This window comes from Phyllobates terribilis, unplaced genomic scaffold (assembly GCF_046119375.1).
Source record: "Phyllobates terribilis strain yellow unplaced genomic scaffold, ASM4611937v1 Scaffold_11__3_contigs__length_659146591, whole genome shotgun sequence".
In the NCBI taxonomy this organism is placed as follows: Eukaryota; Metazoa; Chordata; class Amphibia; order Anura; family Dendrobatidae; genus Phyllobates; species Phyllobates terribilis.
Window position 1 is genome coordinate 306251833 of NW_027362771.1, and position 13327 is coordinate 306265159.

Genomic DNA, 13327 nt, shown 5'->3' on the forward strand with positions numbered 1-13327 from the left:
GTCTTCACACCCAGACATGGGTGTATGCTTCCTGATTTTGTCAATTTGCTCTTGCCTCCTCCTTCTCCACATCTTCATCCTCCACCACCTTATAACCACAATATGTACCATATCAACATATCTACGTCTCTTGCAAGGAGTTCATCCAAATTTTTGGCAGCCGTTGCTTCACTTCATAGGCAAACAGTATGGGAGACCCACTTCCTAATAATAGGAACATTATTTTCAGGAGGCCCTCTGACCTCTGCGTCTCTTGCAAGGAGCATTGGAGTGCCTCCAAATTTTTGACAGCCATTACAGTCACTGTATAGGCAAAGAGTAGACCCTCTCCTTTCTAATAGGAACATGTCGTTACTGTGGCCCAGCTCTATGTGTCTTTAAATTGTTAGTAGGGTTTTTCCTAAATTTTTGCAGCCGTTGCACTCACTGCATACCCTATGACTGAATAGCAGACCCTCTCTTTTCTAATGGGAAAATGTCATACTCGTTACTGTGGCCTAGTTGTATGTATCTTTAAATTGTTAGTGAGGTTTTTCCTAAATTTGGTCAGCCGTTGGACTCACTGCATATCCTTTAACTGTATAGCAGACCCTCTCCTTTCTAATGGGAACATGTCGTTACTGTGGGCCTGCTCTATGTGTCTTTAAATTGTTAGTAGGGTTTTTCCTAAATTTTGGCAGCTGTTACACTCACTGCATACCCTGTCACTGAATAGCAGACTCTCTCCTTTCTAATGGGAACATGTCATACTCGTTACTGTGGCCCAGCTCTATGTGTCTTTAAATTGTTAGTGGGGTTTTTCCTAAATTTTTGCAGCTGTTGGACTCACTGCATACCCTATAACTGAATAGCAGACCCTCTCCTTTCTAATGGGAACATGTCATTACTATACACCGGAAAAATGCTCGAGTTTTACATTGAGCTTGTTACTCGGACCGAGCACTCGAGCATTCCAATTTGCTTGACTCGAACAACGAGTACCCGAGTATTTTAGTGCTCCCTCATCACTAATAGGGAATCTAGATTGTGAGCGCCAATGGGGACAGTGCAGATAAAGTCTGTAAAGCGCTGTGGAAATAATGGCGCTATATAAGTGAGTAAAATAAATATATACAGTACAGACCAAAAGTTTGGACACATCTTTTCATTTAAAGATTTTTCTGTATTCTCACGACTATGAAAATTGTACATTCACACTGAAGGCATCAAAACTATGAATTAACATATGTGGAATTACTGTATATATATATATATATATATATATATATATATATATATATATATTTGCATATGTCTACTACGGCATTAAAAATTTCATTTTGGTATAACAGCAAATATTCTCTGGGCTATCAGGGATATTATTGGGTAGCTGAAAATCACTCCAAAAAGTACTGGGGTGGTTTAGTCTTGGGGGGCCTGACTGATTACACATTGGTTAGATATATATTCCTGGCATCAAATAAGTCAGTGAGTCTCATTTCTAAATACTGCTTTAAAATATGGAGTGAAATTTTCATAATGTAACAAAAAAGTTTGTCATGGAAAGAAATATGGAAAGGAAAACAAGTAAAAATAAGGCATATGTAAGCAGAAAATTATGTAAAACATTGCATGAGTATGTATGATGTTCCTGTGTTACAGTGGGTATCCACATACACCATGATGGAGTATTGATGGGCTTGTAGGTACTGCCACTGACAGATGCATGGCTTAAACACAGCCCTGCACCTGCTATGGCTGCTTGAAAACAGAAAACTCAAGTTGCAGTGTTTAGCCCTTTTAGTGTCACAAACATCATTGAGATAATCTACAATGCTAGAGGATTAATCATAGGGAGGTGGTGTCACGATGGAGATAGATCCTGGCAAATGTTCCTAGGAATGTCTATTGTAAATGGCAATTCGGTATCTGTACATGGTGTATGTACAGGCATAATGTTCATACAGCATGGTAGTATATTGATAGTAGAATAATGAAAGACTAAAGTCCTTAAAGCAAAAAATTTCCCTTCCTGAAGGCGTTAATAAATGCATATGCTTGAAACAATGCTTCTATCAGCCAACGCAGCTCTTGATTTATTTATGTAATATGTGATGATGTGTACTCTGGAAGTTATGTAATAATAAGAAGTAAATATACATGAACTCAGTACAAAGTGAGCGATACAGACCAACAAAGGAATGTGTCTCAGAAAATAACTACAATGTATCAGCACTTGTCAACTAGAAGGGCTTTATGAATGTGTGTGCCATAACTTGTAAGTGTTACATATATGTGCATGCTATATCCAATGCATTTATATGTTAAAAATTGTAATTAATAAAGATCAATAAAATATCATTTGCACAGTTATAGTTTGACATGCTTATTTTGCTGCAGGCTAGCAAACTATCTAACACTATAGATTGATGCTATATAAGGTACTGTATGTCAGGATAGCCGAGAGTATTCTTTGCAATACAGATACAGAAGTAGCCATTTCAGCCTTAGGGCTTGTGCACACCAGCGTATTTGTGGTCCGAATGCTATCTTGTAAAAAACGGATCACACTCGGACCAATGCTATTTAATTTTTTCACTGACTGAATCCGCGTGTGAAAAAAATTGCAATGTGTACAATTTTCCTCTGAAAATCAGATGGGACTCACCCATTCAAGTTTATGGGAGTGAGAAAAAATCAGATTCCATATGGAGCCACAGTATAGCATCCCATTGTCATAGATGTAATTGTAAAATGGGACCAATATATAAAGCCATCTCTTGGGAGGGGACATGTAACCCTCATTTTGAGGATTCAAACATGGCTTCACCATAACTTGAAAAGGGAACAAGAGCTAGCACTCTAAAAACTCCACATGACCCCTGCTCAGTTATGACTTCCCTGCTGTGAACAGGTAATTGACGTTAGTTTTCCGATGGAGAGCAAACACAAAGTTTATACTAAAGGCTTGAAGCAACACTTTTAGTGCCTGTGGATATGAGTCTTCCTATGTTCAAATGAATTACAGTCAGATACTTTGGCACCAAAGTCCAGTGATGAATATTGGGTTTTGTGTGATAGGCGCAGGTCCTATAGTTATGGGAGACATATTTTCCGCGTTGTGATGAAGTGCACGTAACACATGTACTTGCATCACTGTGCGGTCTGCGCATCAGCCCTGACGTAATATCATCCAGATAGACAAAGTTGGATATGGCATGTCTTCTATCTATAGAAAGCTAATATCATGATGGGAAATATGGCATTAATATCTCCCACCTGGGACCTCCATGGGGGCAGGTAGCCTTAAGATTAAGAATCCCATAATGTTTTGGGACATAGCTGCATACTATTGACCAGCCCCAATCTGAGGTCACCAAGGGGAGGTATGTGGTTGTGACTCTTATCTAATAAAAGCAGATTTTGAATTATTGTCATTGTTCAGTGCTGGAAGATACAGCTCGCTGTAGGATTGTTCCATTTTCCTTATCGGAGTGCTTGCCTCCATAAAAGATTTGCACCATTCCTGTGACCACACGTTTTCTTCTTTTGTTATCTCTTTCTATTTTATGTAATTGTATATACTGTATTGTTTTGTCCCATTTTGTAACATATTTTCTATATTTTTATAAAAACTGCCTACTTTTCAGATTAAATATATAAAATGTAATAGCTTGGTTACTCTTGCTCAATAACCTGCACCCCTGAAGCCTCGTGAGGCCTCGTGAGGCCATACATTACTCATAATGGGTGTCCAACTGGCCTGCATAAACAGTTAGTGGTGGGATGGCAGCTAATTTTTCCTGAGTTATTGCGGAACTTGATGGTGACCGTACTGGAGTACACTGCTCAAAAAAATAAAGGGAACACTTAAACAACAAAATATAACTCCAAGTAAATCAAACTTATGTGAAATCAAACTGTCCACTTTGGAAGCAACACTGATTGACAATCAATTTCGCATGCTGTTGTGCAAATGGAATAGACAATAGATGGAAATTATTGGCAATTATCAAGACACCCTCAACAAAGGAGTGGTTCTGCTGGTGGGGACCACAGACCACATCTCAGTACCAATGCTTTCTGGCTGATGTTTTGGTCACTTTTGAATGTTGGTTGTGCTTTCACACTCGTGGTAGCTTGAGACGGACTCTACAACCCACAGAAGTTGCTTAGGTAGTGCAGCTCATCCAGGATGGCACATCAATGCGAGCTGTGGCAAGAAGGTTTCCTGTGTCTGTCAGCGTAGTGTCCAGAGGCTGGAAGCACTACTAGGAGACAGGCCAGTACACCAGGAGACGTGGGGGGGCTGTAGGAGGGCAACAACCCAGCAGCAGTACCGCTACCTCTGCCTTTGTGCAAGGAGGAACAGGAGGAGCGCTGCCAGAGCCCTGCAAAATGACCTCCAGCAGGCCACAAATGTGCATGTGTCTGCACAAGTGGTTAGAAACCGACTCCATGACGGTGGTATGAGGGCCCGACATCCACAGATGGGGGCTGTGCTCACAGCCCAACACTGTGCAGGACGCTTGGCGTTTGCCACAGAACACGAGGATTGGCAAAGTCTCCACTGGCGCCCTGTGCTCTTCACAGATGAAAGCAGGTTCACACTGAGCACATGTGACAGACGTGACAGAGTCTGGAGACGCCATGGTGCCTGCAACATCCTTCAGCATGACCGGTTTGGCAGTGGGTCAGTAATGGTGTGGGGTGGCATTTCTTTAGAGGGCCGCACAGCCCTCCATGTGCTCGCCATAGGTAGCCTGACTGTCATTAGGTACCGAGATGAGATCTTCAGACCCCTTGTGAGACCATATGCTGCTGCGGTTGGCCCTGAGTTCCTCCTAATGCAGGTCAATGCCAGACCTCATGTGGCTGGAGTGTGTCAGCAGTTCCTGCAAGATGAAGGCATTGAAACTATGGACTGGCCCGCCTGTTCCCCAGACCTGAATCTGATTGAGCACATCTGGGACATCATGTCTCGCTCCATCCACCAACGTCACGTTGCACCACAGACTTTCCAGAAGTTGGCGGATGCTTTAGTCCAGGTCTGGGAGCAGATCCCACAGGAGACCATCCGCAACCTCATCAGGAGCATGCCCAGGTGTTGTAGGGAGGTCATACAGGCACGTGGAGGCCACACACAATACTGAGCCTCATTTTCACTTGTTGTAAGGACATTACATCAAAGTTGTATCAGCCTGTAGTGTGTTTTTCCACTTTAATTTTGGGGGTGACTCCAAATCCAGGCCTCCATTGGTTAATAAATTTGATTTCAATTAATGATTTTTGTGTGATTTTGTTGTCAGCACATTCAACTTTGTACAGAACATAGTATTCAATGAGAATATTTTATTCATTCAGATCTAGGATGTGTTATTTGAGTGTTCCCTTTATTTTTTTGAGCAGTGTATATATTTCTGCTTTGGAATCATATGTGTATATGCTATACGTTCACTGTGAAGTGCCCAATAAGCTGCCAAGTAGCGAGAGCAGTCGTGGTCTGGTCCATCAATTGTCAGTCAATTGCATAATTGTCATGGCAACTGGAGGCAGTGGAGTGCTGGTTCATGACAAATTGGTGGCAGCGGTTGGATATCTGCATGAGCATGATCCCCTGACTGTTCACTGACAAACTGGTGGCAACGGAGGGATCTCTGTGTGATTCCCCGGCTGTCTCCTGACATGGATACATTGCAATTCTGTAACACAGGAATTCGTAAATTTTATTATAAATGATTAATAGCTGCTGAGTAAAAAAACGGATTGCATATAGATGACAGTTGAGAAAAATATCGTTCCACTTTTCTGGATGAAAATCGGACCAATTTTTTGTACAGTCACGTGAACCTACCCTTAGTCTCAACCATTTCAATCTCTAGTTTTGCAGAAACTTTTATCATTCACTAGTTTAGCCCATTATGGAAAGCTCATAGATTTCCTTGTTTAGCCTCTTTGCACACCCTGCCATACATGTAAGTCATGGTGACGTGTTATTTAGCACACAATGGCGTACCTTTACAGGGCAGCGAGGAGTGTGTGAATGTATATTCAGAAGTCATACTAGCTGCATATATAAAAACTTTGGCAGATAGCAATCACTCCCTTTGTCAGCAATCAGCACCGCTATAGCAGAATTCCAGAATGCCAATGAGTTGTCATTCAAACACTGACAGGCTTAGTGTACACCTGAACACCATAAGTTGTACAGTGTATTATGAATGCAATCATAGGATCACATGTTCAAGTCCCCATGTGAGATGAGTAAGTATTGTACAATTTTTTTATAAAAAGTGTAAACTAATATATGTACAGTATATGTATATATATATATATATATATATATATATATATTGTGAGAAGGTCACTAGTAAAATACTGGAGAAAAATATGTGTCACTGAGGTTGTTAGCTTCAGTGATATGAACCTGGTAAAATGCGCCAGCATGCTATGTTCTGAGAAGGTTTAATCAGCCATATTAAGGGCTGGGTTTTTTGTGAACAGCTGAAGAGTGGGTGAGAGGTTGTTCACCATATCTCCACCTCCAGGGTTTGTTTCAGAATGTAAATATGGAGCCTTTGGACCCATTCAGTGGTCGGTGTGTCTGGAGATGAGAGCTCTGAGCTACAGAGCTGTGCTTGTGTTAAAAAGAACTTGTTATGTTCTCCTGAGCGGGTAGATCCCCACAGCCACACAGACTGTACTGTACGCTATTTTTGTTTTTCTCGTTATGACAGAAGGGCCGAGTTTGTTTTCTTAATTTTGTTCTGTTTTTTTTGCAGTACATTTTTAATAAATCAGTTGAAAATTTAAACGGAAAGTGTTCCTGTTACTACCTCTTCAAGAAGCCGAGTGAGTCGATCTAAATAAATAAACAAAAGTTCCAATTTTAATATAATAAAATGGTTTATTTGTAAAAAAAAAAACCTCAACTTCATGCAAAAACAAGACATGCTATATTTGTTCATTCTGCCTCATAAAAATAAAATAAAGAATGATCAAAAAGTTGCCGGCACCTGAAAATGGAAAATAAGCCTGGGGTTATATTATTATTATTACTATTATTATTATTATTTATTATTATAATAGGGCCATTAATTCCATGGCGCTTTACATGTGAAAAAGGGGCATACATAGCAAACAACAAGTACAATAGTTTGAACAAAAACAAGTCGCCGACTGGTACAGGAGGAGAGAGGACCCTGCTCACAAGGGCTCACAATCTACAAGGGATGGGTGAGGATACAGTAGGTGAGGGATGTCAACAAGTGTCGCAGGACATCATTCCTCTCACCAGTTGCGCAACCAAAAATATCTGTGCAACTTGTTTGCTACATGACTATTTTAGAGCTGTGCGTTTCCTGTAAAAAAAATGCCAACTTGCAGATAATTAATTTGCAATTCACAGTCGCATGTGCTTGCATTGGAGTCTATGGCAAGTGATGCGACTTGCAACAAGCGCCCAAAAATCCAACACATGTGGAAACATTTGTGAATCTGTGTCACAGTCAAAGGAAGTTGACAGTACAACACCATAGGAAATCATTAGATGCAATTTCTCAATGCAATGCGACATTGCTATTGAAGTAACTGTCAAAACAAGGGCAGACATATCATTGGTGCAACTTGTGCAGTCGCACAGGGGCCCAAGAGGTAAGCGGGCCCCTATTCACCTGCTAAGCAAGAGGAATTGTGCACTATGATGAGCTATTGGACTGAAAAAGGCATATATATTGTTCTAGCACAGCGGACCTCTTCTGTCTGTGTCCGCCACTGTCGCAACATGTAGCCCTAGACTAAAAAGTACAACTCATTACGAAAAACAGTTATAGCTGTCAGAAAACGATTAACCAGCCAATGAAAGTTGTTTTTAAAAAAGTTTCTGCTACAAAAAAAACAAAACATAAATTTGGTTTCATCGTACTTGTACCAAGCTGCAGAATAAAGGTAACATGTTAATTATACTACATAATGAATCTGTGCAAAGTATGAATACTAAGTTTCCCAGAATTGTCTAAGAATATGGAGACAAACAAAATAAATTACTTTTCTCTGCAAAAGAAGGAAAACATAAAAAAAAGCATAAATTTGGTATCAACGTAATTATACTGACTCACAGAATAAAGATAATTTGTCAGTCAAATATATTGTCAAGTCATATACTGCATATACAGTTAGGTCAATGCAATATTTGGACAGTGATACAAGTTTTGGCATTTTAGCTGTTTACCAAAACATATTCAAGATACAGTTATATGATCAATATGGGATTAAGTGCAGACTCTCAGCTTTAGGCCACGGCCCCACTATCAGTATTTGGTCAGTATTCGGTCAGTATTTTTTCTCAGGAGTGGGAGCCAAAACCAGGAGTGGGTGATAAATGCAGAATTGGTGCACTTGTTTCTATTATACCTTTTCTCTGATTGTTCTTCACCTGGTTTTTGCTCCCACTCCTGAGAAAAAATACTGACCGAATAAGGGTCGTGGCCTTAATTTGAGGGTGTTCACATCCTAATTGGAGTAAGGGTTTAGGAATTACAGCTCTTTTATATGTAGCTGCCTCTTTTTAAAGGGACCAAAAGTAATTGGACAATTATCTTAAAAGCTCTTGAATGGTTGCATGGGCTATTCGTTTCATAATCCATCATCAATTAAGCAGGTAAAAGGTCTGCAGCTAATTCCAGGCTTGGCATTTGCATTTGGAAGCTGTTGCTGTGAACCGACAACATGCGGTCAAAGGAGCTCTCAATGGAAGAGAAACAGACCATCATTGGACTGAAAAAAATAAATCCATTAGAGGGATAGCAGAAATGTTAGGAGTGGCCAAAGCAACATCAACAAAAGAGTGCATCGTGAGCTTGTGAACTCAAAAAGGCTTGGACGTGCACAAAAGACAACCGTAGTGGATGATTGCTGAATCATTGCCATAGTGAAGAAAAAACCCTTCACAACATCCACAAGATCAACCTGTACCAGAATGATGGGAGGAAGAAAGTATGGAAAAGGCTAGGAACGGCTCATGATCCAAAGCACATCACATCACATGCTCTATAAAACATGGTGGAGGCAGTGTGATGGCATGGGCATGCATGGCATCCAATGACACTGGGTCACTAGTGTTTATTGATGATATGACTGAAGACAGAATCAGCCGGATGAATTCTGAAGTGTACAGGGCTATATTTTCTGCTAAGATTCAACCAAATGCAGCATTTGCATTTGCATTGCATTGATTAGACGGTGCTTCACAGTACAGATTGACAATGACCCAAAACATACTGTGAAAGCTGTTACCACTAAAGCCGAGATCATGCGGGCATTGGGCCGGAACCCCTCACCAATCATGACGTATAGGTATGTCAAAGGTCATGAAGGGGTTAAAGAGGTTGGCCACTACATTTTTATGGCCTATACCAGTGTTAGGCCATCAATATCTGATCAGTCTGGGTGCGACACTCAGCTTTACTCTCCCCCCTAATCAGCTATTACCAGTGCTGCCGGAACACAGTAACTCTGTTGTTTGAATAGGGGTGGACCTGCAGTACCCATCCATAGCCACCTTAGATATAACGGAGCTGCTGTGCTCCAACAGAATGTGAGAATTTCCGACCGCAGCCGGGGGGTAACAGCCAATCAGTGGGGGTGCCAGGTATCGCACCGCCACTGATAACATAGTGATGGCCTATCGCAAGGATAGGCCATCAATAAAAAAAAGTACTGTCCAATCATTTTAATGATAGTTTGCACATAAACATTTTATACTTAGAAAAGAGACAATTTGTAGAGCTGATTGAGAGATTAAATACTCTAGAATACTATATAAGCCGTGCATTCATATGTCACTTGTCATTTATTACATTTTTATGGAGCCTAGGTTGTGTAGTTCAGGATAACAAACAAGCAAACAAGCCAAGGTTATGTAAAGAATGTGGATATGCTTAAATCTTCATTTGTCCAGAGCTGCACAATTTCCTTACAGTTTCCCTGTAGAACGTTTATGCTAGTTTTTGCTCAAGGTGAATTACCTCTCAAGCTTTATATCATAGACCTGCCTCAGAAATTCCTTCCAATTGCAAAGTTATTTTCCCCAGAAGGGATATTTTTTTGTTTCACATTCTTTGTAAGTGTGAGGTAGTGGTCCACATAGTAATGCATCTTTACATTTCGCAGGGCTGTCTGAACATATGGTAGAGGGGTGGGATTCAACTCCTCCTCTCCGCTCATAACTTCTCCTCAGTCAATCTTTCAATTTCACTCCAGCCAAGTATAACACCTCAACTAGAACACCTCAAACTCACTGGATGTATTCGGGAATTGGCACAAATTGGCATAGCAGGAATTTTACTTTACCTTTTCATTTTCATTGGCAGAGATTTGGGAAATTCTGTTTTCTACGTGAGCCATGCATTGTGCAGGTAAGTCATGGGTACAAATGATGCTGAATAAGAAGATGGACACATATATATGTGGGTGATAAATAATAAACATATATATACAGTATGTATGTGTGTGATAAATAATATATGCATATATAATACATACATATATATATATATGAGTGTGTGTGATAAATAATATATACATGAATAGATATGTGTGTGATAAATAGTATATGTATATGTATATGTGTGTGATAAATAATATATATATATATGTGTGTGTTAAATAATATATCCATATATAATACATATATAAATATATATATATGAGTGTGTGTGATAAATAATATATACATAAATAGGTATGTGTGTGATAAATAATAAACATATTTATGTATGTGTGTGATAAATAATAAACATATTTATGTATGTGTGTGATAAGTAATAAACATATATATGTATATGTGGGCGATAAAAGGCATCCAAATACTTTTGCTAATATTGTATGAAAAATGATTTCTGACTGTATAAAAGGTTCTCTGGTCTAGATCATGTTACTTAGAGGTATGCATGTGGCAAGTAATGTGGTGCAGTTTTAACTTGTACATTTTTACCTATGACTGTGACTATCAGACAAATAATATCCCTTCAAGGTAGTTTTCTGTGAATGTGACTGGATTTCAAATTTAAAAATCGATATAAAATCAGTTCATTGACGCTTTGACCGAAAGCTTTAAACTCGTTTTTCCATTTGGGTTGTTCATGTGATTTGTATGACAATATTGAAGTCCTCATTGACAACTTTCATTCATTCTTCATTTATTCATGTGCAGTTAACATTATATATCTGAATAGTCATCATTAGGGTTTGTATGTTCTCCAACATAGGAAATTTGGATTGTGAGCCCTATTGGTAACTGTGACTGAGGATAGCGATGACAATCTCTGTACAGCACTGTAGAATATGTTGGTGCCATGTAACAAAAAAAAAATAATGAATGGATACATAACTTTCTGGATAGATGTACACATTATACATAGAAAAGTATTGGGGCACACCTCTTCATAACGGAATTCCAGTTTTTCATTCATTCCCATTGCCACCGGTGTATACAGTCCAGCACCTAGCCATGCAGTTTGCCAGACTATAAGAATGGGTCTTACTAAAGAGCTTGCTGAATTCCTGCATGGTACTGTAAAATGATGCGACTGTTTTAACAAGTCAGTTCATGAATTTTCTTCCCTCCTAAATATTCAACCATCAACTGCGAATGGTGTTACTGAAAAGTGGAAGCCTTTATGAACCTCAGCACTATAGCCACCACAAAGTTACCGAGTGGGGTCACCAAGAACTTAGACACATACAACAAAGTCACAAATCCTTATCTGGCATTAACAACCGCACACAAACTGTGTGTTGGGAGCTTCATGACATGGGTATCCATGATCAAGCAGCTGCATGTAAGCCTTACATCACCAAGCCAAATGACAACTATCAGATGGAGATTTCTAAAGCACACCACCACTGGACTCTGGAGCAGAGAAAAAGTGTTCTATGGAGTCATGCTTCCCTGGCAATTTGATGGATAAGTTTGGGTTTGGTAAATGTCAAGAGAACTTTGTGGGGACAGTTTGGGATATGCTCTTTTCTGTTTCAGCATGACTGTGCCCACTGCACAAGGCAAGGTCAATAAAGGCATGGCTGAATGAGTTTGGTGTGGAAGAACTTAACTGACCCACACAAAGTCCTGACCTCAACCCCACCTTTGAGGTGAATTAAAACAGAGTTTGTGAGCTCATCCAACATCACTGTCGCCAATGCTCTTTTGAGTGAATAGGAAAAAAATCCCACAGACAACCTCCAAAACCTTGTAGAAAGCCTTCCCAGAAGAGAGGAAGCTGCTTTAGCTGCAAATGGGGAGCCAGCTCCAAATGAATGCCTATGGATTTAGAATGGGATGTAATAACAGCTCCTGTGTGGGTCTTAATACTTTTGTATGGGACTGTTTAAAGGGGTTGAACTTACAGATAGATACGTGTATGCCACAGATGGATATATCCGCCACAGACTACTAAAGAGTACATTTTTTCATAAAGCTGGGGCTGTAGTGTCCCAGAGTATTCCTACTAAATATACAGTATGCAACAATGACTCTTTTTGCCATATGTTTGCCCAGTGATGTATATTGGCACATTTATATACTGTATGCCCCGGGAGATTTTCTTTACGTATATAGCAAGAGAGAACCACTTACATGTGAATATATCTGAAGTGTTACAAAAATATGAAAGTTAAACCATAAATTTCCCAAATAAGGAAAATAATGGAGCTGCCATATAAGACATTATAGTGCAAACCTGCATTGAGTGCAATTGGATACAATTTAAAAAAAACTATGTATGACATATCATTAATGTCCAAAAATATTTTGTGGTTTCTTAGAAACACTAATTCTTTCCTAGCAAAAAGAAATGCAGAACCTGGATATACACATTGAAGGCATTATCCCGAGGCATCTCACTATAACATATAAAAAGAATGTGTATTGCTGCTCCCAACATCTTGTGCTTTAACCGCTCACAGATGCAATTTATAGAAAATCCACGTTTATGTTCTGTTGGCTTTATGTTTAAATAGCCCAACCTCAAAAAAGATTTAACATGGGTGTTTTAGCTAATTAGCTATTTTTATTCATAACACTGGGCTGCGTTTACCCTTGGTGGTTTTCTGGTATTTTTCTTGACATTGTGGTTTGTTAGCACATTGTCCAGATGTCAATAAAAGTTTTTGGGAGCCCTATTCAGAGTAAGATTTAGTGAGCAGTGAGGTTTTGACAACTGACACAAAGCATTAACTCCTTCAGGATACTGTTTTATGCTGTGCACATTCTTCTGTAGCTCTAAGCAAGACTCTGAGTAATTAGTGTATGAAAATCCATAACAACATAGTTATAGAATTAAAAGGGGTT